Source organism: Meleagris gallopavo, chromosome 6, assembly GCF_000146605.3.
Source record: "Meleagris gallopavo isolate NT-WF06-2002-E0010 breed Aviagen turkey brand Nicholas breeding stock chromosome 6, Turkey_5.1, whole genome shotgun sequence".
Classification (NCBI taxonomy): Eukaryota; Metazoa; Chordata; class Aves; order Galliformes; family Phasianidae; genus Meleagris; species Meleagris gallopavo.
This window is the reverse complement of record NC_015016.2, coordinates 27,768,433-27,791,488: the sequence shown is the minus strand read 5'-3', so window position 1 is coordinate 27,791,488 and position 23,056 is coordinate 27,768,433. Positions and strand designations below refer to the sequence as shown.

General features: G+C 37.4%; 1 long non-coding RNA gene across 1 annotated transcript in view; it reads right to left on the bottom strand.

The window, feature by feature from the left end:
• Positions 1–7,380: 7,380 nt before the first annotated feature.
• Positions 7,381–23,056, bottom strand: part of LOC116216748 — a 32,122-nt gene continuing 16,446 nt past the window's right edge. Inside the window, exons 2-4 of the long non-coding RNA XR_004160126.1 lie at positions 22,230–22,279; positions 17,338–17,551; positions 7,381–13,149 (exon numbers count right to left, since the gene is read on the bottom strand). This is a non-coding gene — a long non-coding RNA (uncharacterized LOC116216748). The remainder of the gene's footprint in view (positions 13,150–17,337; positions 17,552–22,229; positions 22,280–23,056) is intronic.

Here is a 23,056-nt window from a genome sequence, read left to right as displayed (position 1 = left end):
TTTCTCAAGAGGATGTGTTATCTTGCTTAGTTGGTCATTTAGCTCATCTGTCATGCCAGTGAATGTACAAAACAGACATTATTTCCTTAACCACCACCCAAATCTTCTCTCTTTTGATAAGAAACAATGCAAAGAGGAAGCTGAGTTCTCTTCCTCCTCATCTGTGTCCAGCAAGATTGGATGCAGTTAATCTCACAGTGCTTGCAGCAAAAAGAGCTGCAGCCTTTTCCATTAGCATCTAGGAAGCTAGGCTCTGAAGCAGAATAGCTTGCATGTAACCTAAAGAAACTATTTGCTGATAGGAGTTAGCAAAAAGTGTTTATAGATTACAGAATCCAACTCTACTCTAAGGTATAGTATAGATAATAGAGAGGTTTTAGTGGATAAAAACAAAGGTGTCTGATATAGTCTGAATTATATTTAATACAGAAAGAATATCTCCAGTAATAGAATTTAAAATGCAAAAAGGAAAATGAGTAATGTTAGTATTTGGTAACTGTGCTTTGATTCCAATTTTAGTGATTTTCCAATTATTGGCCCAACACAGGTGTGCATATAAATTGCCATGGGGCTCCTAAGGTGTGTGAATATTGTCAAAGATGGCATTCTGGCCTTTGCCTGGTGCTTCTGTATGGTTCCTGGTTGGAACAGCAAAAAATAGCAGGCTGCCTAGCACCATGCTGTGGCCAACACCTCTGCTGAGAAAGCTGCTTCCAGCACAGAGGTATGCTGTCCATTCAGGTGCTTTCCCATGAAATCCTTCAGATGGGAGGCTTAAAGTAATAAGCCCTTAAAGGGATCAGATGGTGCTCTGGTGGGGGAGTTGCTTTTGTGTTCTCTTCTTTCTCTGAGAAAAGGATCGGCAAAACATCTGCTGTAGGATATGAGGCAGATAGAACACAAGGTTTCTGATAGGCCTTGAGAATGGGATAGAAAGGAATCCTAGAAAAATGTGTAATTGGTATTAGCATGCTGCTTGAAACTATTTCTGTAAACGACCAAAGATGCTTCAGCCATCATCATTATTACACACAAAAATATAACAAGATTTAGCTTACTCTAAACTAAGAAACTCAAACTTCCAGGACATACAGTAGCCTGAGAAACCATAAGTCTTCTTCATTATGTAGTTATTGACAGTTAGGTTTAACAATAGAGTGAAATAAGACAGCATGTGATCATATAATCAAAGGCAGTACTATAGTATATACATACAAACATGGGATAGCAGTACTGGTATCTCCTACTGCACTATGCAGCTTATCTTCTAGGTTGGATTTAGTGTAGCATTTTACATTAAGCAATTCCATCTTTACACACTGCAGTCCTTTAACTCACAAAACTTGTTATAGCCCTCACACTGTCAGCTGTGGACACCTCAGCTATGGAGCAGCTTTGCAACTGTAATGTAGTTTTACACATTTTTCCCTCCAACAAAACAAGCAAAGAAGCCTAATAGAGTAGGCAAGCAAATGAATCCCCAAGGAATATTCCTACACAGTTATATACACTTAACTAATGACTGGAAAGAAAATGCTGAAAGAATGGTATCTTAGATATACAGTCAAAATTTAATTGTAGATTAGATTACAAAAGCAATGCTTCAGTTCTGCAGCAAGTCCTGGGTCTCACTGTTACCTACTTGCACTGATGTTTGATTGCTCACCCTTAAAAGTTCCAGGAAATGTAGATGAGAAAGAATACATCAAGGCTTTATTGAAAGTTTTGTGACAGTACTCACTGACATCTGGGATTATTTCCAGTAACAACTGCCCTGAGGAAACAGCACAATCAGCAGCTATGAAGTCCAAAAATTAGAAATTATTTTGGCATAGAAATTAGTAATCCTGAGGAAAGAAGCCAACTGAAGAGCATTTTATACATCTGGCATCTGGTGAATAGCAGTTCTGTATGGCATGGAATGATACTGTGGGCAAATATTTCAAACACTCTGGAAACAAGTGGCTTAAATTCAAGCCTTCTGAGGACTGTGTCGATAACAATATGGAAAAAAACTAAATTATGAGGCTCCTGGGAAAATTGTGAACCACAAAAGAGGCATCACTAGAAAAAAAAGAACTGAATAGAACTAAGTACTATTTTCCAAAACTCCAGTGTGGAAATAAACTAAGAATGTGTCCATCTTAGTGAAGACAAGAACTAACATTGTTAATACAATGTTAGCTTGTGACAAGCAGAAAAAAAGATATTTTTAATTTGCTAGAAATATAAAAACCTGTCAGTTCAAAACACTGTTATTTTCAGTGCAAGTGAAAAACATGGAATTGAGAATCACGATATTAAAGGGACTCTGAATACTGCTTTAATGTAGGGCTTTGTCTTGTGTGAGATGGCAGAAGGCTGTGAATAAACTCATGTTCTTTAAATCCTAATGAGATTAAGGCAGCAACATGATACAATTTGATTAATCTTTTCAATAAGAACTTGAATGCATTTGGTTTTCACTGCTGTAAAAGAATCACTCTTTTCTAAGTGTGTTTCTTTTTCATTTTGATGGAGTATCCAATATAACATGATGTGGATCTGTTTAAAGACAATTGTGTTTGATTATTTTCCTCTTTGTTTATTATATTCTACTGTTACTTTAAATAAAAGTATTTTTGCAATGCTGATGAGGACAGATTCAACAGCTCTAATTAACAAACTCTAGACATGGGTGAATCTAAATGTATACAAATACAAAAGAAGCCTTGAGCCGGATCTGAGCATGATGAGCAAATTATTCTAAGAACCATTACTTAAGTATCATCAGCAATGCCAAACAGCAAAGAACAAATTGTAAATTGAAAACATGACCTTACGTTTTCCTTCATTGCAGGCACTGAAAATTTAGAGAGCCTGACCGGCTATTAATTTTGAGCTTCTAAATCTCTGCTGGAGAACCTTTGACCTGGGGCACTGGACACAGTCTGCAATTTCCTTTTGTAAATCCTGTTGTCACAGATTTTTTGGTTTCTTTTTTCCCTTCTGAAAGGATAGAGCACAGCCCTGCTGATAAAGTCTTGAGGTTACTGGTGAATGGCAGCTGGACATGAGCCAGCAATGTGCCCACATAGCCAAGAAAGCCAACCATATTCTGGGCTGCATCAAGAGAAACATGGCCAGCAGGGCAAGGGACGTGATCCTGTTCCTCTAGTCTGCATTGATGAGATCTCACCTGGAGTACTGTGTCCAGATGTGGAGTCTTCAGTACAGGAGCATGTCCAGAAGAGGGCCACAAAAATGATCCAAGAGATGGAACATCTCTCCTACGAGAACAGACTGAGAGAGCTGGGACTGTTCAGTCTAGAAAAGAGAAGGCTCCAGGGAGACCTAAAGGGGATCTACAAGAAAGGAGGAGACAGACACTTTAGCAGGGTCTGAAGTGATAGAATAAGGGGAAATAGTTTCAAACTTAAAGGGGAAGAGTTATACTGGATATAAGGAAAAAATATTTTACAATGAGGGTGGTGAGGCATTGCAACAGAGATGTGGTGAAAGTCACCCATCCCTGGAGATATTCAGTGTCAGGCTGGACCAGGCTCTGAGCAACCTGATCTAGCTGTAGGTGTCTCTGCAGAACAGTGGAACTAGATGACCTTTAAAGGTCTCTTCCAACTCTAAGGATTCTATGGTTCTATGAAATGAGTCTGCAGGGCAATTGTAGCCTATGGCTCTCTACCCTCCTGCCTTCCAGTTATTTCTTCAGCTCAGCCTCTGATTTAGCTGCCTTTTAAGAAAACTACCAATCAGTCATGTTTTGTTGGGTGAACTTCTAGGTGAAACTTCTACCACCTTCAGCAGCAGATACAGAACACCAGCACCTGAACACTGTCTTGAATTTTGCTACTAAACAGGTTTTAAAGACCTGTTCCTTCTGCTGAGAAAAAGAGGTGATATTTCTCTTCTGACATACTATATGTAGTCATCAACTTCACATATACAAGACGCAAAAGTCAAAATAGAAGGCAAGTGGGAGGGACACTGTCTTCTTCAGTCAGTCTCCAAATCTGCAGCTTCTTTACAAGCTCAAGAGCTTCCTGAAGATGCTACCTTTGAAATTGCAAGCATGTACTAATGGCAAAGAAATACTTTTACTTTGGAATGCTGGACTGTGAAAGCCAGGAGTGAGGCTTAGCTACTACTTTATCATTGTCAAAGCTAGCCTGCACCAACAGTCACTGTGGTCGCTGGTGAAGTTCAGAGCCTGTTTGTGCCTAACAAAGAGAAACTCCTTCAGCTGTTGCTTGTGTTTCTCGCCACTAGAACCCTCCGCAGTACAGAGGCCCGGTTCCTCTCCCCGAGCACCCCGACAAGCTCCCTCTGCTGGGGACTGTGTGCTTCGTGAGGGAGAAATGCAGAGCTCGTTTTGTAAACAGCCCTCCTCCAGCTCCGAGGGATTCCTTGCTCATCTCTTGACAGAGCTAGAGATCGGGAATAGATGCAACCCCTCCTAGTTTAGCCAGAATTAGCGAGAACGAACAGCATTTGTTTCTATACTTCTTTAAAGCTGTGGCTAAAAAAATAAAAATATGCAAACAAAACAAAAACACATACTTGGCTTGGTTCTTTTTACTTTGTTTAAAATGTATATTTCAGTGGATGCATAGTGAGCTGAAGAATTAGTTTTATCAGTCATTGCTACCACTGAATTCTGGTATACTTCAGCAAAACATATTTTGGTGTTGGCATTTAATGTGGCACCCTCTGCAGATTTTTCACAGATCTGTTTTTAAAAATAAATAAATAAATAAATAAAAGTAAAAATAGAAACCTCAGCTGTGGTTTGATAACCAGCTTCCTCATAAACCTAAGGAGGATGCTGAAGTCTGCTGACACTGATAAAGGCAGAGCTCACCCTGAGCACTGTCTTCTCATGGCAGGGCACAGCCCCCAAAGAATGCCATTACCCATCTCCCTAAACTTCCCAGAACTGTTAGCTTAGGGTTTTTTATACTTTTTTTGGGGGATTTCTTCTTGGTGTTTAGTTGTGCTCAACGATAGGAGAAAAAAAAAAAGCAGCGATACTGTCCAACTGCCTGCAGTGCCAGGTTAATAGTCTTGTCCTTCCTTATCCCTTTCCACTAACAGGAAAACAAATAGTTTACTGGCTACTAGCTCCCACATATATGAACTTTCCCAGCTGTCTCCTGCTCCTGGGCTTAGCAGGATGATTTCCCTGAATGAGTCCAATAGCTGTTATTCTATATCCAGGTCAGAAGATGTTATTTGAGTGCCAGGTAATGCCTCCCATTCTCCAGCTGGGTACCAACAATTATCTCTGTCTTTCAGGGACCTTTTCTTTGGGAACGGAAAGATTACTTCTAAATACCCTTTACTGCACCCTTTCCTTTCACACTATGCACACAACGTGCATTTGCCTGGATGTGTTTTAGACCAAAGTAATATAGTAATGTTTTAAGGCTTACTCTTCTATCCATTTGTTTGTCTAATTATACATCTAATTTACTGTTACTGGCAGCATGAATATTCTGGCATATCAGCTTTGAAGTTCTGAGTGATATTTCTGCCATTTCTTGACATTTAGTCCTCAGAGATGTTCAACTGCTTGATAAACAAGAAGTTACTATATTTGTTAATCAGATAAAATGACGGAAATCCAACCATGACTGAAAAATCATGTTTTCGTTCTAATACCAGTTTCTCAGTGATACAGCCAAAAAGAGAAATATAGATCTGAAACAACACCCGTTACTTCTGAAGATGACAAAGTCTTCAGTGCAATTTCTCCTCCCACTACATCTTTCTGTACTCTTGTGGCTTTTTAAATCCATAGACTCACACGCCCACACTGAGCATCAAAATGAATCATTTTCCTCCACAACTTCCCCCATGTCTACCAAGATATTTTTTTTAGATATCTTTTAAAATTGAATAGCCAACGAGTGTTAGTAGTCATGTGCCTGTAGATTTAGAGAGACAGTCAAGGAAACACGCCACCAAAATGCCACCAATGACATAAGTTCATGTAAAGACAGTGTGGTATATGTTATGCTTATCAGACCATCAGCTCTCTTTCCGAGGGAGGTTCCCTCCTGAGAGCCTCTGATAACTTCCATGCAAAGCAATCCCACTGAGGTAACAGGCATGTATGACTGTAGTTTGGCTCAGATTGCTGAAATGTCAGGGAACAGGGAAACACCCATTTCACCCCACAGCTGATCTCAAGCATCTCAACTCAAGTATTCTAGTAGTACTGCCTAATATCAGGAAAACACATGTTAGACTACTACAAACTGTGTGAGCTCCATTCCAAACTGCAAAAAGGAAAGGAATCCAAAGAAAAATAGTTAAAGAAAATCATGTCACAACACAACACAAATTTTAACCGATGATGAAATAATGTTTCCTAGGATCACAGCTGAATACATCAGTCTAAATAGTATGCTGCTTACTAAACATAATGTACATTTCTGCTTTTCAATAGTAGGAAGTAGTCAAAAAAAAAAAAACAACAACAAAAATCAAACAATCTAGGAGGACATAAAACATCTGTCATATTAACCATTTAACTATGGAAATACTTTTTCACATCAGTTTTAAAAATCAATAGGGATATGTGGGCGTGTATATTATGCCTCTTATTCTCTAAAATCTACAGTGTAGCTTGCTCTTAAATTTCTATAATTAAGAAACAAAGCTGAGGTTGACTGTGGACAAGCTAGCACACTGTGGACAAGCTAATACCCCATTTTTCTCTCTTTTCTTGTAAAAGTAGTGTAAGTTTTTGCTAAGAGGAGCTGTGAGTTTGTGTTAAACAATGAAGACTAAAGAAAAAAAGACAGCTACATATGTATATGCATGGACAAGATGAATTAGTTGTCTCAAGTGAAGTGCACTGAAAACACTGCACCATCATCTGTCTCTCCTAGATAATGGAAGTGCAGCACTTGGGATAACTAATAAAGCAGGTGAAGTGCTAGCCTCAGTGACTACTGAGGAATGCTATTAATAGTGAAATGTGAACTATGCTAGGAGCTAACACATTATTTCCCTCTCAGTATTCAATCAGGAGAGATCAGGTGAGGAATATGAAGGGAGCCATTTAAAATTGAAAGAGATTTTATAGAGGTTTGTCTTCATGTTGTTTAGACTTAGAAAATACATAGACATTGCTGAAGATTTGACTTATATGGTGCTTACTATTACTGAACTGGACTACCACAATCTGCTGTAGATAGTTCATCATTTATCTTTGTTTAAGGCTGCAGAGATTTTACCTTGAGGATGGTAAGGAAATGGGTAAACATCTGCCAGCTGGTTTTCAAATGAAGAATTTGTGGCAGGAAGATAATGGTCTGTAAATACAAATCATAGCTTTTCCCCATTCTTTTTTTTTTTTTTTTCTTCACTTTCACTTTGCAAGAAACAATTTTCTCATTCTTTATAAGCCTTTTGATTAAATAAGTAAAATAATTATTTAATACAGCTTGAATAGCCTACAGCCAATAGAGGCATATGATACCAGAAAATTTGTCATGTTTTTGCCAGCTGTAAACACTGCAGTGAAGCAGAGCTCTTCCTCCCATCATCATCTGTCTGAGCACGCAGTGCTTTCCCCAATGCAGCTAAACATATCAAAACCACAACAGACAGGTTTCACTGGAACAATTAATAATCCTAAAGCAATTCATTATGCTTTTTAATCTTTCACATGACAACCATGCTATTGGCTTTTATCTGAGCTATTTAAATAAAGCACCCAATAAGAGCTAGGAAACAATATATGTCACTAAAGACCATATGTGTACACAGAATAAAAAATCTGGTATGAAGCATTATAGCTATGTGGGCATTCTATAAGGAACTTCTAGTTTTCTCTTTGCTCAGGTTGAGAACCCTCTTCAGCATAACTGCAGACAGGCTTTCAGGTAGGTGGGAGTGCATACCTGCAGTGGAGTCTTGACAGTAGTGAAGTTGGGGCCTTCTCTTTTTCTATAAAACAGGTGTTAGGGAGATAGAAGTACAAGCTCCTACACGGTGATCTGCTTGCAATTTTTATGAGTGAAAAGACGACTCATTCTTCCCCGTTCTTCCACATTTGCCTGGTGACGTGACAGCTAAAAAACCTCGGAGGGATCATTTTCTCTCTCATTCTGTCAGTGATGTACTGCGTTGTTTATGTGCTGGAAGCAGGACTGAAATGTAACCTATTTCTTATGTGGTAGCAATTGCCAGGCAAAATTTTTCTGGTAACCAAAAATCGGGACTGAATTAGAAAATAGAGGCATTTTGATGCTGTTTCTGATTCATCCAAAAGCCTGGCACAGCCCTTAACTGAGAAAGTAATAGCAGCTGTTTGAGGAGCCCATGATGACAAACGAAAAGGTTTTTTTTAAAAAAAAACTTTCTGAAGCTATTGCTAAAAATGAGAGAAATGAGTATTAATACTTTTATACTATGTGCATTAAACACAAACATTTTTAAGTTACTGAGGAGATACAAGAGCACAGTAGTCGGCTTATGGCAGCCTGAATTACAAAATCATCACAAGTGAAAGTTTTGCCTGTCTGTAGCAACATAACAGTATTTCACGCAAAAATTCTCACACCAGAACTTTGTGGATGTTTCCTTCCATGTTACAAAACAAAATGACAGAACTGTCTCAGTCACAGAATGATTCCAGGAAGCTCATCTGAATCCACTCTGTAGTGCGAACACCATTTCCACAGGAAGACTGGTGTTTTATCAGTAGCAAACAAAACAAATTTTACACATATACAACATCAGAAACAGCTGTGCACCTCCCACAGTGTGGCAACCTGTAGATTCCTGCAGTACTTGCTCTGGGCACTTGTGCAGGACTGGGCTGTTTTATGGTTAGAAATATGAGACTAGAAATATATGAGGTTAAAAATAGATGAGGTAATGATCCTATTTGGTGAGAATCTAATAGAATCTCCCAAGCTATCAAGGAGTGAGGAGTATAAGGTGGGTATTTGGTGGACATTATGGAGCAGTTAGCAGAAAGGATGGAGATCTGCTCTTTCTGAAAGTTGTCCTCAGCTGAGAAAGAGGATAGAGAAGAACAGAGGTGCAAAAATATGGATTTACAGTCTAGCTACATAAATGCTCTTCGAAGCTTGGGAGATGCCATCAGCAGTACATAGCTCCTGTAATGAGTACTCTTGTTCTAACATGTCATACAGTTCCCATTACAGCCCAATAAACTACATTTGAATACGAAAAACCCTTTGCTCTTATGACTTAAAGCTGGATTTCACACTGAACAAGTTTCTTGCTATAGAAAGGAGTCTTTGTTCTATGTAATAGAAATGATAGATTTTACGGAGGAGTAGTAGCTGTGATTATATCATTTCAAATGACAGTTGAATCTGCAACAAGAGTAACATATATATCTAAAACATGGACATTATGCAAATCATCATCACATGCAAGCATCACATGCAAGCTTTTTTTCAAAGTAGAAAAAATGTTTCCTCATATACAGTGGGTTATGTGTCTATTCTACTGCAACAGTGTGAAGAATGTTGTCACATGTCTTGTGATGTCACCTCCTCTTACCGGTGGAGGCTGTAATTTACATATTTCATCCACAAGCTATCTTCATTTCAACAGATGTCTTCTCACAACAGAAATTTTGGAAAGAAAAGACAATCATTTTAGCCACAAGATATGAATCACATTGCCGTAGCATGAAAACCAAGGTTTAAAAATGCTGCACACTCAGAAATAACAAATAGAGAACAAAGATAGCAGTCTATCATGATAGAACAAAGATAGTTGTCTATAATGATATTTATAATTCTTGAGAATTTCTACAGGAACTTTTGTTTGCTCTGTGAAAAAAATAAACTTTATAGTTTACTTCTGAATGAGGCTGCTTAAATTCTTCTTCTAAAAGAGTCTTGAACTAGTTATTATCATTTTGCTGCAGATAGTTCTAGTTTATATTTCATTTCAAACTATTTCTCATTGACTTTAAAATCTGAAACATTACTTGCTCTTTGATGTTAAAACTGAATTATTTGGAATTGAGATTACTTAAGAAAAGTCAATTTCCATATTCTAAGCAAGTGTTTCTTTGAATGCTTCCATTATTTTTGCCATATCGTTTTTTTTAAATTCTTGTTCTTTTCTCTTTGAAGCACTACAGTTTCATCATTCCAGGATTGAGGAAACACAGCAGCTTCCAGTCTGACAGTTTGATACCCTTAAATTTAAAAATAAATAAATAAAATATATCTGGGTTTATATAGTTTTGTACAATACACGCAATTTATGCAGTATAAAATAATGGAGCCAATGGCACACTAAATTTCTACTATCAAGGCTTAGGCAAAGTGAAAAAGTGATACATTCTGCTGCCCTTCCTTTGGACAAAACCTCTACATCAAAAGTACCTTGGAGGGTTTTGTGTATGGGATCTCCTCCACAGTAGTTTAAGCCCTTACTCAAACATTTCTCAGGATCGTTTGGAAAGCATAATTAGAAAGAACTAAACCAGTATCATTTACTGTCGCTCTTGAATGGTGCTACTGTCATTGACTACCTACAACAAGAAGATGGCATCACATTTTGTCACATAAATCTGTAGTTCTGAATAAAAATGCTTGTTTAAGCAAGAGAGACCACACACAGCTGGTCAAACAGTTGGCTTCGGTCATTCCTGCAGGAAAGGATGAACATGAAATTTCCCAGATTTGGCTTTTTCTGTGCTTCTGGAGGTAAATTCCAGCACCCCAGAATTCTGATTTTATGCCATTTATTTTTTTCTTTAGGTAGATACTCTCCAGTGATGAGAGTCTATAGATTTTTCCCTGCTGAGCCTCACTAATGATTCTGCTGTAGGACAGGGCCCAGACATAGGTAGAAACAAAGAGATGTCCATAGAGAAGTGAAGGAGAGTGTTAACAAGAGCCTATTTAATTCCTGGAGGCATTCAAGGCTGGGTTGGATGCAGCCCTGGGAATCCTGATCTGGTGGATGGCAATCCTTCCCCTACAGAGAGATTGGAACTAGATGGTCTTTAAGCTAAGAGATTCCATGATTCTCCGAAAAAGGTCAATCAGCATGCAGAGAATGCATTGAGGAGTTATTTTCATTTTGAAATGCTGTTTTTGAAAACTGGGTCTGTATTACTGGAGACATCAAGCTAATGGCTGCCTCAATAATACTTTTTCCAATCACAGGGTCTGATGTCAAAATCTTTTAGAAAATCTAGAAGAAATTCATGACTGTTCTTCATGGAGGCCCGACAGTTTCAAATATCAGCATGAAAGTCACTAAATCCTAGCCCATGAAAACTTTCATTTCAGAAATTCTTATTTGCAAGAATATACAGTTCTTTTTTATCTGAGATGTCTTTGCTTTTAAATAAGGTTTGTGGCATCCTAGCTTCTAGTTTTGCAAATTGTTGTGGGACGAAAGTAACCTTGTAGAGAATTCTCTAATCCAGGACATCTATCTATACTCTGGCACAATACAGCACAGCATTATGTGCTGGAGAGCTGCTGGTCAGACAATGTCATACTGTGACGTGCTGCTGTGCAGATGAGGTACTGCAGATGAGTTGTTGGCTTACTGCACCTCATCTCAGTAATTCTTCACCATCTCTGCACTTATACGTGCTGAACACTTCCTTTCTCTCTTTGCTCACACCCTCATCCTGCTGTCCTCCAACACACGCTACTTTTTCTGAATACTAGTAGTAGGTACTCAACACTAGCACTTTGTGATTTCTTCATATAGTCTTTGCTGTAGCTGAGACATAGATATGATAAGGTGCACGCCCACAAGCTTCTGCACGTTTGCGTTCATGAAGGAGCTGCAGCCCTGACCCACTTGTGGGTTGTCGCTTCACCTCCTACAGACATCCGAAGTGTAACAAGTGTCTGAACATCCTCCAGGCATCAGTTTGAAGGCTAGAAAAGACAGGTCAGTCCACGGCAGATAGAAAAGTAATAGAATTAAAAATCTCAAACAAACAGACAAAAAAAACCTTCAAGAGTTGATGAATAAATGCGTTGTTATCCTTCAGCAGAGATGCACCAAAATAAAATTCATTCACTATATGAGAACTATTAGGAAGAGCTATTATGGATATATAGTATGGTCAACAGAAGTTCTGTAATTTTGGCCTGAGAAATGCAAGGTGGTTTGTTAGAATAAAGAATATAAATGTTTACCCTTCTTTCACCAGCTCCACAAATCTGAACTATCTGGCCTTCAACAATTAGGAATGATATAATAAACACATACACATTTAACAAAATGCTAATTCAAATTAAAAGCATGAAGTTAATACTCATATCTTCCATTGCTCTTATGCACTGTAGGGCAGAAACTAAGCAAATAAACAGAACTGAATATAACAGACTTCTGCCTTCAGCTAAAGTTGAGATTATTAATGCATGCAGACAGGTCAAATACTGTTGTAGTTTCACATCAGTTTCTTCTGTTTTACTTCCATATTTTTGAGAGCTTCCCTTAGGTAAGGAACACATCTGTTTGCATCTGAAAACAATAGATACGCTCAGGCTGGAATGTGGAGGAGGTTTCTCATCAGAAAACAAGCACAGCACTCTCCTGGCAGGCTTGCCAGAGGGCACAACATAACTAAGAGTATGAACTGCTCCACTTACCATCTCTATACAAACACAATTTTTCTCTCCAGACATGGCCTTGATGATACCAGGAAAATGTATATGAAGCTAACATTGCAATATCTCTGTTTAATTCCTGACAGTGGAATAACCTATCCATCAAACTAACAAAAACAGGTTACTTCGAGTGTAGGTTATTACAGTTATTTCCAGTTCAGATTATTACACACATAATAATAATAATAATAACAATAATAATTTTAAAATGTGCCATATGCCAGCAATAAACTTATGCCTGAACAGGGCAAAATGCTATCCAGTCTACAGACAGAAAGAGATTTTGTCCTTATTTTTGAAATGAAATCAGTATTTAATCTTAAATTACAACAATTATTCATGCAATTAACGATGCAGTCTATTGAAAATGTAATTAGATCCACATTGACATGTAAAAATACCATTTGGCCAGGCTTTAAAGATTCAGTCATGAACAGGTTTCATGTACACTACTAGTACAAGATCAGTGTAGAGATAGTGACTTGGCAGGGATATTTCCTTCAAGCTATGGAGAGAAGAAAAAAAGACATTTTTAGTGTAGTCACTAGATTACCATATTTCATGATTAATAAAGAGTCATGAGTCACTTTCTTGGAATAGAATGAAAGGAGCTGCAGGACACAGTATTTGAAGACACAGAATTTGGGAAATTCTGTGATATTTGGATTGTATTTCTTGATAATTCAGGTATATGAATTCAAAGAACTTTGGGGAGCGATTGATGGTTTCTTTCAGTAAAAATTAACCACAGAAGTAAGTGATGCAGCAATCTGACAGTCAAAATGAAGCATCACTAGGTAGTACAAGTAACTAATAATATAGTTTTGAAGTAAAAGCAAACTATAGATTTCTAGCAAGTGTTTTATATAAAAAAATATAGAGTACTTGTAGCAATATAAAGCCCAAAGGAACTAGATTTTCTCCTAGTTTATTTAGTGAAACGTTAATGGTTTAGCAGGTGATACTTGGGAAAAAGGATCTCTACTTTATAAAAATGTATGTTTATATATATATATATATGTTTTTATAACAGTTGTTTGACGCTTTAGATAGCATAGTTGTTAAGAAACCAACAATGATGGAAATTATTCTGTCTAATTCAAATGCTTATTTTAGATATAGGTTCTGCAAAATGTTGGGGCTTATGTATAGGACAAAACATTCAATTTTCTTTATTTTGAAATGACCAGTACTACTCATTTCCTATGGTGGTATGAATCTCCATCAGCTTAACTCTGTACTTGAGCATATCCAATTTCTTGTTTTTTTCTGCAAGACTTTGATGAAGCAGGTTTCCACCATGAGAATCCTGAAAAGAGCATCAAAGTCTATCACTCTCCAAGACAGGCACTGTGAGTAAATGTTCTGAAATTCTGAAAAATTGGAAAAAAATCTGAACATTCTGAAATGTTTTAAGTGAATTGTCATGAAACACTGAGGTTTAGCATGGCATATTCTAGGTTTGGCGGTCTCTGAAGTTTATAAATCAAGTTAAAGTTTTCAGATTCTCTTTTGGGCAAGATTCTGCTTTACTTTATTATGAAATTCTTTATATAATCACATCTGATAAGAAAGAAAGGGTGATAATTTGTCATCAGAGTCTCCAGAATTATGAGAAGCAAGATATTGCATGCACATAGGGAGATCTGTGCACATAGTACTGAAAAAAAGCCTCACATTGGGATGTTTGTCTTGACACAAAATATGACTTAGAACAATTAATTTATCAGTAATGTATTTAATACAATATGGTAAAGAAGGAGTTTGTATTGTCCATTAAAAGGGAATATTTCCACTGGAAGAAGAAAAATAGGAAGATGTTTTGATCTGATTAAGACTAAGAACCTAAAATAGCTATCACATCTTTACACTCTGGCAAAACATAAATAATTAATCCTTATCTTTAAGAGAATTTTTTATGAATATATATATATATATATAAATAAGCTATTATATAAATATATCCTTCCTAAATTGTGAAAATTTGAATCATTTGTCCTCAGTGAGATAAATACTTTTAGAAATCTGAAATATGCAAATTGTCGTCAATAGCTCTATGTCCAGGTGGAGGCTGGTCATGAATGCTGTCCCCCAGGTATCTCTCAATATCTCAGTCTCTCAGTGTTCTTCAATATCTTTCTCAATGACACAGACAGTAGGATTGAGTGCTCTGTCAGCAAGTTGGCAGATGACAACAAGCTGAGTAGTGCAGCTGATAAAATAGAAGGAAAGAATGCCATCCAGAGGGACCTAGACAGGCACGAAAAGTAGGCCTATGTCAACCTAATGAGGTGCCATAAGATCAAGTGCAAGGTCCCAAGCATGTACAGACTGGAAGAAGAACTTGTCGAAGGCAGCCCTGTGGAGAAGGACAAAGGGGTCCTGGCAGACAAAGAGCTGGACAAAGCCAGCAGTGCATATACAGAGCCTGAAAGGCCAATTGTATCCTGGGCTGCATCAAAAGAGGAATAGCCAGCTGCAAGAAGGAGGTGAGTATGTTTCCCACGTGCTCTGCCCTCGTGAGGCTTTGTATGGGATATTGTGTCCACACCCAAGGACCCCAGCAAAAGAAGGATGCAGAGCTGTTGCAGCAAGTCCATAGAATCCCACATTGTGATTCTATAAAAGAAAAAATAAAAAAGAAAGAAATACTGCTTTACTGAGCCAATTAGAAAGTTTGAAGTTGGAGCAGACACATCTGTATTTTTGTCTTTTGATGGAATTTCAACCCAAAGTGTGGAAATAACTGAAGCCAGATTACTCCTGCAGGTGAAGTAAATAGATCTGACATGAGCAACAAAAATAGACAAAGCAAATTACTTTCAAGTGTATATTCTTTTTTATCTAAAATAAGCAGTCCACCTACTTCTTTGTTGTTTTATGCACAATTCTCCCCTTGAAGAGAAGTTTTCCTCCCTGAAGTTTAAATACAAAGAATGAAAACTGATTACAAAAGACAACAAGTTTTACAAATGTACGTAAAGGGCACGTTCACAATGCCTTGGGGGAAAATGAAAAAATAAGAGTAAATTTTTTCTAGATGTTCCTAAATTGTCATGGGTTTTTCGGCAAGAGGTGAAGGCTTTAATTTAATTTGCTGAACTCCCAACAAACTTCTCTCACTTAACAAAATCTTCCCAGTTCCCCTGTTTTCTTTCACATCTTAGAAGGAAAGTTGAGGTATAATTTGTTAGATAGGTAAAGAGAAAATTCATGAAGCAGTTACGATTACACTAAGTAAACCTGTCTAAGACTTTCACTGACTTCCTGATAAAACCAAGAACGTTCCCAGTAACAATTAAGTGCATGCCATGGCCAGATTCAGCTGCTGCTCCCCTTTTTTGTGCTCTTTGTTCCACTCCAGTCAGTGAAGGTAATTTAATTCATATTGAAGTAACTCAGATTCAAGCATGGCCTAAATAAATGTGCTTATTCTGTCTCACAGAATTGAAGGAAATTCCATTCCTTCTTTTTGTTGTTGTTGTTGTTCTGTCATTTGTTTTAGCAACATCTGCACAGTACAGTCAATAGGTAACTTCTCATAGATAATCTCCACCTCTTCCCCCTCTCCCACCTCCTCTTCCAGCCACTTCTCCATCTCCATTTTTAAAGGCTTACTACAGTACTGCAGTTAACAGTAAGTATAGTTCAGGGGCTATATTTACAGTACGAGACTAATCCTTTATAACTGCTTAACTGATAGGTACTGTGGCAGGTTTGTAAAATGTAATTGATTCAGACATCTGGGTTGATACATAACTTTTCAAAACACAAGCACTTTTCAAAAAGCATTGGCCAAACATTTTTCCTACTTTCCTCAGTGAATAGTGTTAAAAAGTGAACATAAGGCAGATGAACCATGCTTTTTTTTTTTGCTACACGAGTGATAAGAAACAGTCCTCTTCCCCAAATAAATTCAGTTTACTGTCATCAAGCATCTAAAATTGAAAGTAAATACTAATAAATACAATGTAACATTGACAAAATTACACCACGTTGTTTTGTTTATGTCACAGGTTAAAGGCTCTTCTGCAAAGGTCTGCTTTGCTTCTGCTATTGTGCAGTACTTTAACATGCATGTCTAATTACACTGTGTGCCTGATTTTAATTTGGTCATTAACTAGACAAAATAAAACAGCCTCAAAATGAAGGTTTAAATATAGCCTGATAAACATATGATACTATGGATTCAGATAGAAAATCTTAGCTTGAAAGTTTGCATGTTGCTCTAATAGGAAAGTAGAAAGATGAAGGAAACTCATCTTGCATACAAGTTTCTCTGTCATCAAAGTATAGCTCTCAATTTTAAGATATGTCATGACACTGTTTGATTGTGCCTGAGGGCTACCAAAGAGTGAAGCACTTCACTCTGTCTAGCACCTATACAAATACACATATAGACTTCCTGTAAAGTTTACAGGACACAGAGGAAGGGAGGACTCAAAGTAGAGTTAGAGGAACTAGCAAAAAAAATTGTTTGTGCTGTGTGAAAGCTGCACTTTCATGGTAGTTTCTGAATTGATTAGAAAAAGCTAAATTAAATGTGGGTGGGGGGAAATAAAAAGAGTTTTGAAAAGTGTTAAAGTGAAAAGGATAGAAAAGGAAGTGTGAAATGAAAATAAGGATAAAACATAAAGGTGAAGAGCCAGTCATTCATTACAGGAGAAACTGTAACCAAATCTGGAAACATTACCTGAATGGATGAAAGTCCCCAGTTTGGTTCTTATGGATATACATGAAAGTTGGACACTCTGCTAGACATTTGTCTGCTTTTCTAAAATTCCAAGAACAGAGAGGAAAAGAACCTTGTAACCAAATCTCAGTGGCACCGGAGCTGGGCCCTCTTCTGCACTGGGTTCTCCCTGGTGATGCTGGGCATGGAGGCCGTGCTCATCTTCCACGGTGCCCTGAGAGGTGCCAGGTAGAAAGAACGAGAAAACAAAAAAAAACAAACCTGAATTAAAACACACAGCAGATGTGTGTAACTATAAATAAACTTAGAGAGTAAAGATATCTCAAAGCTTGGGTAAAATAAATTCTTTTACACTACACACAAAAAACCTCTCTTTTGTTTTCTCAAACAATTTTGTTACGCTATTCTTTCAAGACAGAAGGATTTTCTAAATGCAATAATTCAATAAGAAATAGATAAAACACAGAAAACAAGTTAACACCTTGTGTACCGTTGTCTGAAAATTCCTGCAATGAGATGATCACATACATCATTACATGTTGCTGACTCATTGCTGATACAAGAGAAAATAATTTCCCTTCAGGGACATTAATAGCTTATCTGTTCTCTCTCATCTGCAAACTGAAACAATAATAACTTTGAAATCATAGAGAATGATCTCCACCTGTGGCACTGATGAAATACTGAAGAGAATCTGTCCAGGTGAAACTGTAGAGGTGCAACTGTAAAATAAAAAATCTGTCTGGAAAAGTCGGTATACGGCTTTGTTTGAAGAGAATAAACATAAGGACAATGTTCAGTTAGTTTGTGTACTGGAAAATAAAGAACACTAAGATGGAAAGATATGCTGTAGCCAAGAAGAAAAAATTAGATGTCTTCTGTCTGAGTTTGGCATCTACAAGAAACAAGAAGTTCCTTTTCTGAGTAAGTTTCTCTTCTTAATAACTTCCTAATCTCCCAAGGTATCATTTTTTATTTTGCTCCTTAATTGAGGAAGTAGAAGCAAAAAAATTAGAACAATATATTGCAAAATATCACAACAGAAAGATACTATTTTAGAGACGGATTAGTCTGTAAAAGCAGAAACTGTACTTCTGAAATTTAAGTGTCTGGATAAGCACTTACTATATTTAACAATATGTAAATGCTGAATACAAATGTTTGGGTTTAGCCACCAAATCTTACAAAATTTTTCTTACAATTGCTCCAGAGTAAGTGAAACTTCACTTTGGCACAGACTGGGACTGTCCAATACTCCTAAGTAGTTCTGAACTATACTGGAGTGGTGAGGCAGACAGTGCCAACCACTCCCGCCAGCTCTGGGCACCTTCAGCAAAACTTGTTAGGTTGAAAGCCAGCTCCTAACTCAGGATCTCATTTCAGTTCCGTCTTAACACTGCTTTAGCTTCCTCGTCCCAGGAAGGGAAGTGTCTCAGTATAGCTGCTTACATTCCCTGTACAGTCTGTGAATGGAGACCCAAGAAGGAAGACCCAATCCACATATGCCAGTTTTTTTCTATCTCTTTGAGCATACAGACAATTTTAAAGAACCCCAGTTAATTTTTGATAGATAACTAAAGACATAAAAATAAATTTCAGGCATGTCAACCAGTACATCGGCCATCTTGCCTAGCTTTCTTCTGAGAATGAATACATAAAGAAAACAGCACGAGCACAGCCTGTTTCTTTAGTAAATGAATAAATGCTAATAAATTATTAGAGAAGTTTTGCTGAAGGGGAAAAGAGAAGGGCAGAACATGTTTTCCAAAATAGCACTCTCAAATACGTTTTACATTAATACATTTAAAAAGAAAAAGTCTGGGGAATAGAATTAGAGCATATGAACTCCAGTTTCTTCCTCTCATCCTTCCTCAATATCGAGGACCCTAACTGATTTCCTCTGATTTTCCACAAGCACTTCTGGTCCAGCTTAAAAGGAAAAAATGGAAAGACGAAGAAATTTTGCTAGGGCCTGATAGTTTGGACAGCCTTCAAAGGTGTGAGGTCAGTCCTTCATAGGTACATTAAGGCCTGGAACCCATGTCACTTATTCAGTGATACTGTTACAACACTAGATTACTGTATAAGCTGTAGCCCAGATGCCAAAATGACAATTTTAGCTGTAGGTTGAATGTATCTACCTTTTCAGGGTGATAGATAGCATTTGAATTCAGCTTCCTATCCATCCAATACTGGATCATGTTTGTGCCTAGGAAGCAGGTGTCTACATACTGGTAAGAGGCATGTCTTCATACACACATGCAAAAAAATCACAGTTTTATGCCCATATAATTTTAATCTTTTGAAAAATTAGCTGTAAAAGTCATTGGAAGTAGCTGGTGTATGTTGCTCTCTGAAATGTAAATGTATCCTAAAATATTTATTCAATTTAGACAAGGTTAGATCTATCTTATAATAGATAAATTTAGCATTAAACAGCTAATAGATCTTAAATACATGGGGAAAAATAGTACTTACAGTACTGTTACAGAATAGAAGACTGGAGTCTGCAGCATAAACAGACATTCTACATTTTTATTAATCCAGCTCTGTGAAGATTTAGATGCCTATAACACATGGAGGAGTTATCTGCTACTGGGAGAACTAATCCCAGTAGTTCAAGAAAAGTAACAGATGAAACTGCAGTGGTGTAATTTCTAGGACAGCTGAAGCTCCATAGTGTACAAAAATGCTACACCGAGTGGCTAGTGGTATATATCAGGAATCAGCAAAAATTTAGCCAACTGACCAAAGTCAAGCTTTCATACTCAGCCTTTGAGTCAACATAACTTCACCCTTACCCACTAATTTCAGGCACAGTTGTGTGCGGCTTTACCAATGGGGTATTTTGGGCTTCAGTTTTCCTTATGGTTATTGAGGTTGATAATGACTCTGTACATACATAACGAACCTATATATTTATATGTAAATACACACACACTAAGTAGATAGCCTCACTGCTCTCTTTAGCAACCTGTTATTTCCTGCTTTCAGTCGTGGCACTGTCTAAATTTGAGGGAGTTTCTAGCTGCTCACATTAGAATATGCTATCATTTTATATTGATTGATTATAGAAATCTATATTTTTTCCAAAGTAAAAGACAGTAATCCATTTTTCTGTATGGTATGCTGTACAGCATGTGCTTGCAGGGTGTGAGCTCCTGTAAGCTTAGCGAGTGAAATCCAGACCTCTATGAACTGTACTGAACTCAGTGATTCTGCTGCTGGCCACTAAGAGTTCATACTTTTACCTTCATTTACTGTTTTGTCTTTTTCCTACAAAGAACAAGGGCATCCTTTAATGCTGAATGATTTTAGCTGAAAGAAGTAAAAAATGTATTTAAAATTCCTGTTTTCAAAGCATTAGGAGATCTACTGATAATCTGACTACTAACACACACTTGTGAACTCTGTTAAGTGTTCATCTTCATTGATCATATTAAAACCAGTATACTTTTAGAATCTGGAAACAAAAGCTAAAAATCAGCAAAAATCTAATAATGATTCATTGATGACTCAGTGTGTCATTTATCTCCCATTTGTTACCAAGAGAACTTGACACCCACTTCCTACCACAACATCACTACAACCAAAACAGCGTTAGCCACAATATTGCTTTGCTGCTATGACTGCTATTTTCTTGTGAAAATAACTGGGTAAAACAGGTTTTCTTGACATCGTCATTAAGTTCTACAGTTTTGAGTTATCAGGGGCCAGCTAGAAATCACATCAGAAAATGACAACATGATCTGCAGTTTCCAATCTGTCTTCTGCAAAACTTTTAAATTGGTTCTGCTAAGTGACTTGAACTATACCACACTCTGCACCTTCATTTGTGTAAGGTGGTTGATGGGCTTTCACCAAACCTTCTGACTGAAGTTATTTTTGAAGTCTTTACTGAATTTTCTTGACTGCTGAAACCACTAGAACAAGAAATAGCTCAGTAGTAGAAGTACTTGGAAGTAATATTCTGGTTTGTAAAAAATGTTCTGAGTTTTGGGGTTTTTTTTCTGTCTGTTCTGTTTTGTATTTTTTTTCTAAATGTCATTTACATTCCAACTAGATTAAATCAATGAACTGTAAACTTCTCTTATTCACTGCTAGTGAGACCACCTTTCTTGTCAACAAAAAAAAATCACAAAATTGTAAGGGTTGCGAGGGACCTCTCGAGATCACCTAGTCCAACCCCTTGCTATAGCGGGTTCCCTACAGTATTTTACTGTAAGGGAAAACATCCAGGTGGTTTTTAGTAACTCCAGAGAAGCAGGCCCCATAACTTCTCTGGGCAGCTTGTTCCAGAGCTCTATCACTCTCAATGTAAAGATGTTTTTTCTCATGTTCTTATGAAACTTTCTGTGTTCCAGTTTGTGCTCATAACCCCTGGTTCTGTCACTGGGCATCCCATCCTATAGATAATAGTAGGCACTGATAAGATCCCTTCTCAGTTTTCTCCAGGCTGAACAGTCCCAGGTCTCACAGCCTTTCCTCATAAGGGAGATGCACTAGGTCCATATTGATCTTTGTGGACATCCACTGGACTTTCACTAGAAGTTCCCCATCTTTCTTGATCTGAGGATCCCAGAATTGGACACAGAACTCCAGATGTGGCCTTACCAGGGTAGAGCTATTCATGCTCTTTTTAATGCACCCTGGGATACCACGGCCCTTCTTGGCCACAAGGGCACACCACAGATTTATCTGCTCCAAAGACAGGGATCTGAAGTGGCATCAAAAATAATTTAATCGATATGTTTTAGGCTCTGACAACCATCTCCAAAGAAAACATTTTGCTAAAACTTTCTGGCTTGGTATGTTGAAGATATTTCATACTGGTCCTATACATGTTGAATTTTATAAGTTATTCTGAAGTCATGCATATACTTTAGATTTACCTGTAGAATCACTTAGTGATCTCCTTTGTCTTGTCCAGACAGGTCTGTCTCTGTAAAAGAATAAGACTGATGAAAAGTAGCTTCTTAATAAACAATGACAAAAACAATCATTTTACAAACTATGTTTTTGTTAGTAATTGCCTTACATAGTATTGCTTTAATGTATGACTTCCGTTTTAGAGCTCCTGTTCTCACTGTTGGCTAAGGTTTGCAAATTACTAGATAGACTTGTATGACAATTCTTTGTTACACAGAAAATGTGTCTTGAAATCTCTTTCTGTGTCAGCACAGAGTGATCTCATTGAAATCATATGAGAAGGAGCTACTCAGAAAACTCAGCACTCTACTTGGAAGAACTTTTACTGTAAACTTGGTGTTTGAGAATTCTGTACTAGAAATTTATACTGTTTCAATTCACAGTGAGATAAGAAAGTCTTTGTGGGAGAAAAAAAAAAAAAAAAGAGAAATGTAATTTAAATTTCTGTCTTCCAAGAGGAGAGTAAAACCTACTCTCCAGGCTAATCTATGCACAGTGACATGCTCTCACTGGAAATTCTACTTGCTCTCAGCCTCCTTGCCAAATCAAAACTCTTTTAGTTTCTGTGTAGTTTTTTGTTGTTTGTTTGTTCCTTTTTCTTTTTAAGGGAAGAAGTTTTAGCAAACCAGATGCAAGCCTAAATATGGTGGCTTTGGTCCAGTGAAATACTTACTCCTTAACTCTAGGTAATGACTTCACTCTCCCTGTTCCAAACATTTGAGACTACGTAGACTGCTCCTTTAACACTGGTGCCATAATAAGACAGGAACGTAATGATAATGCACTTACA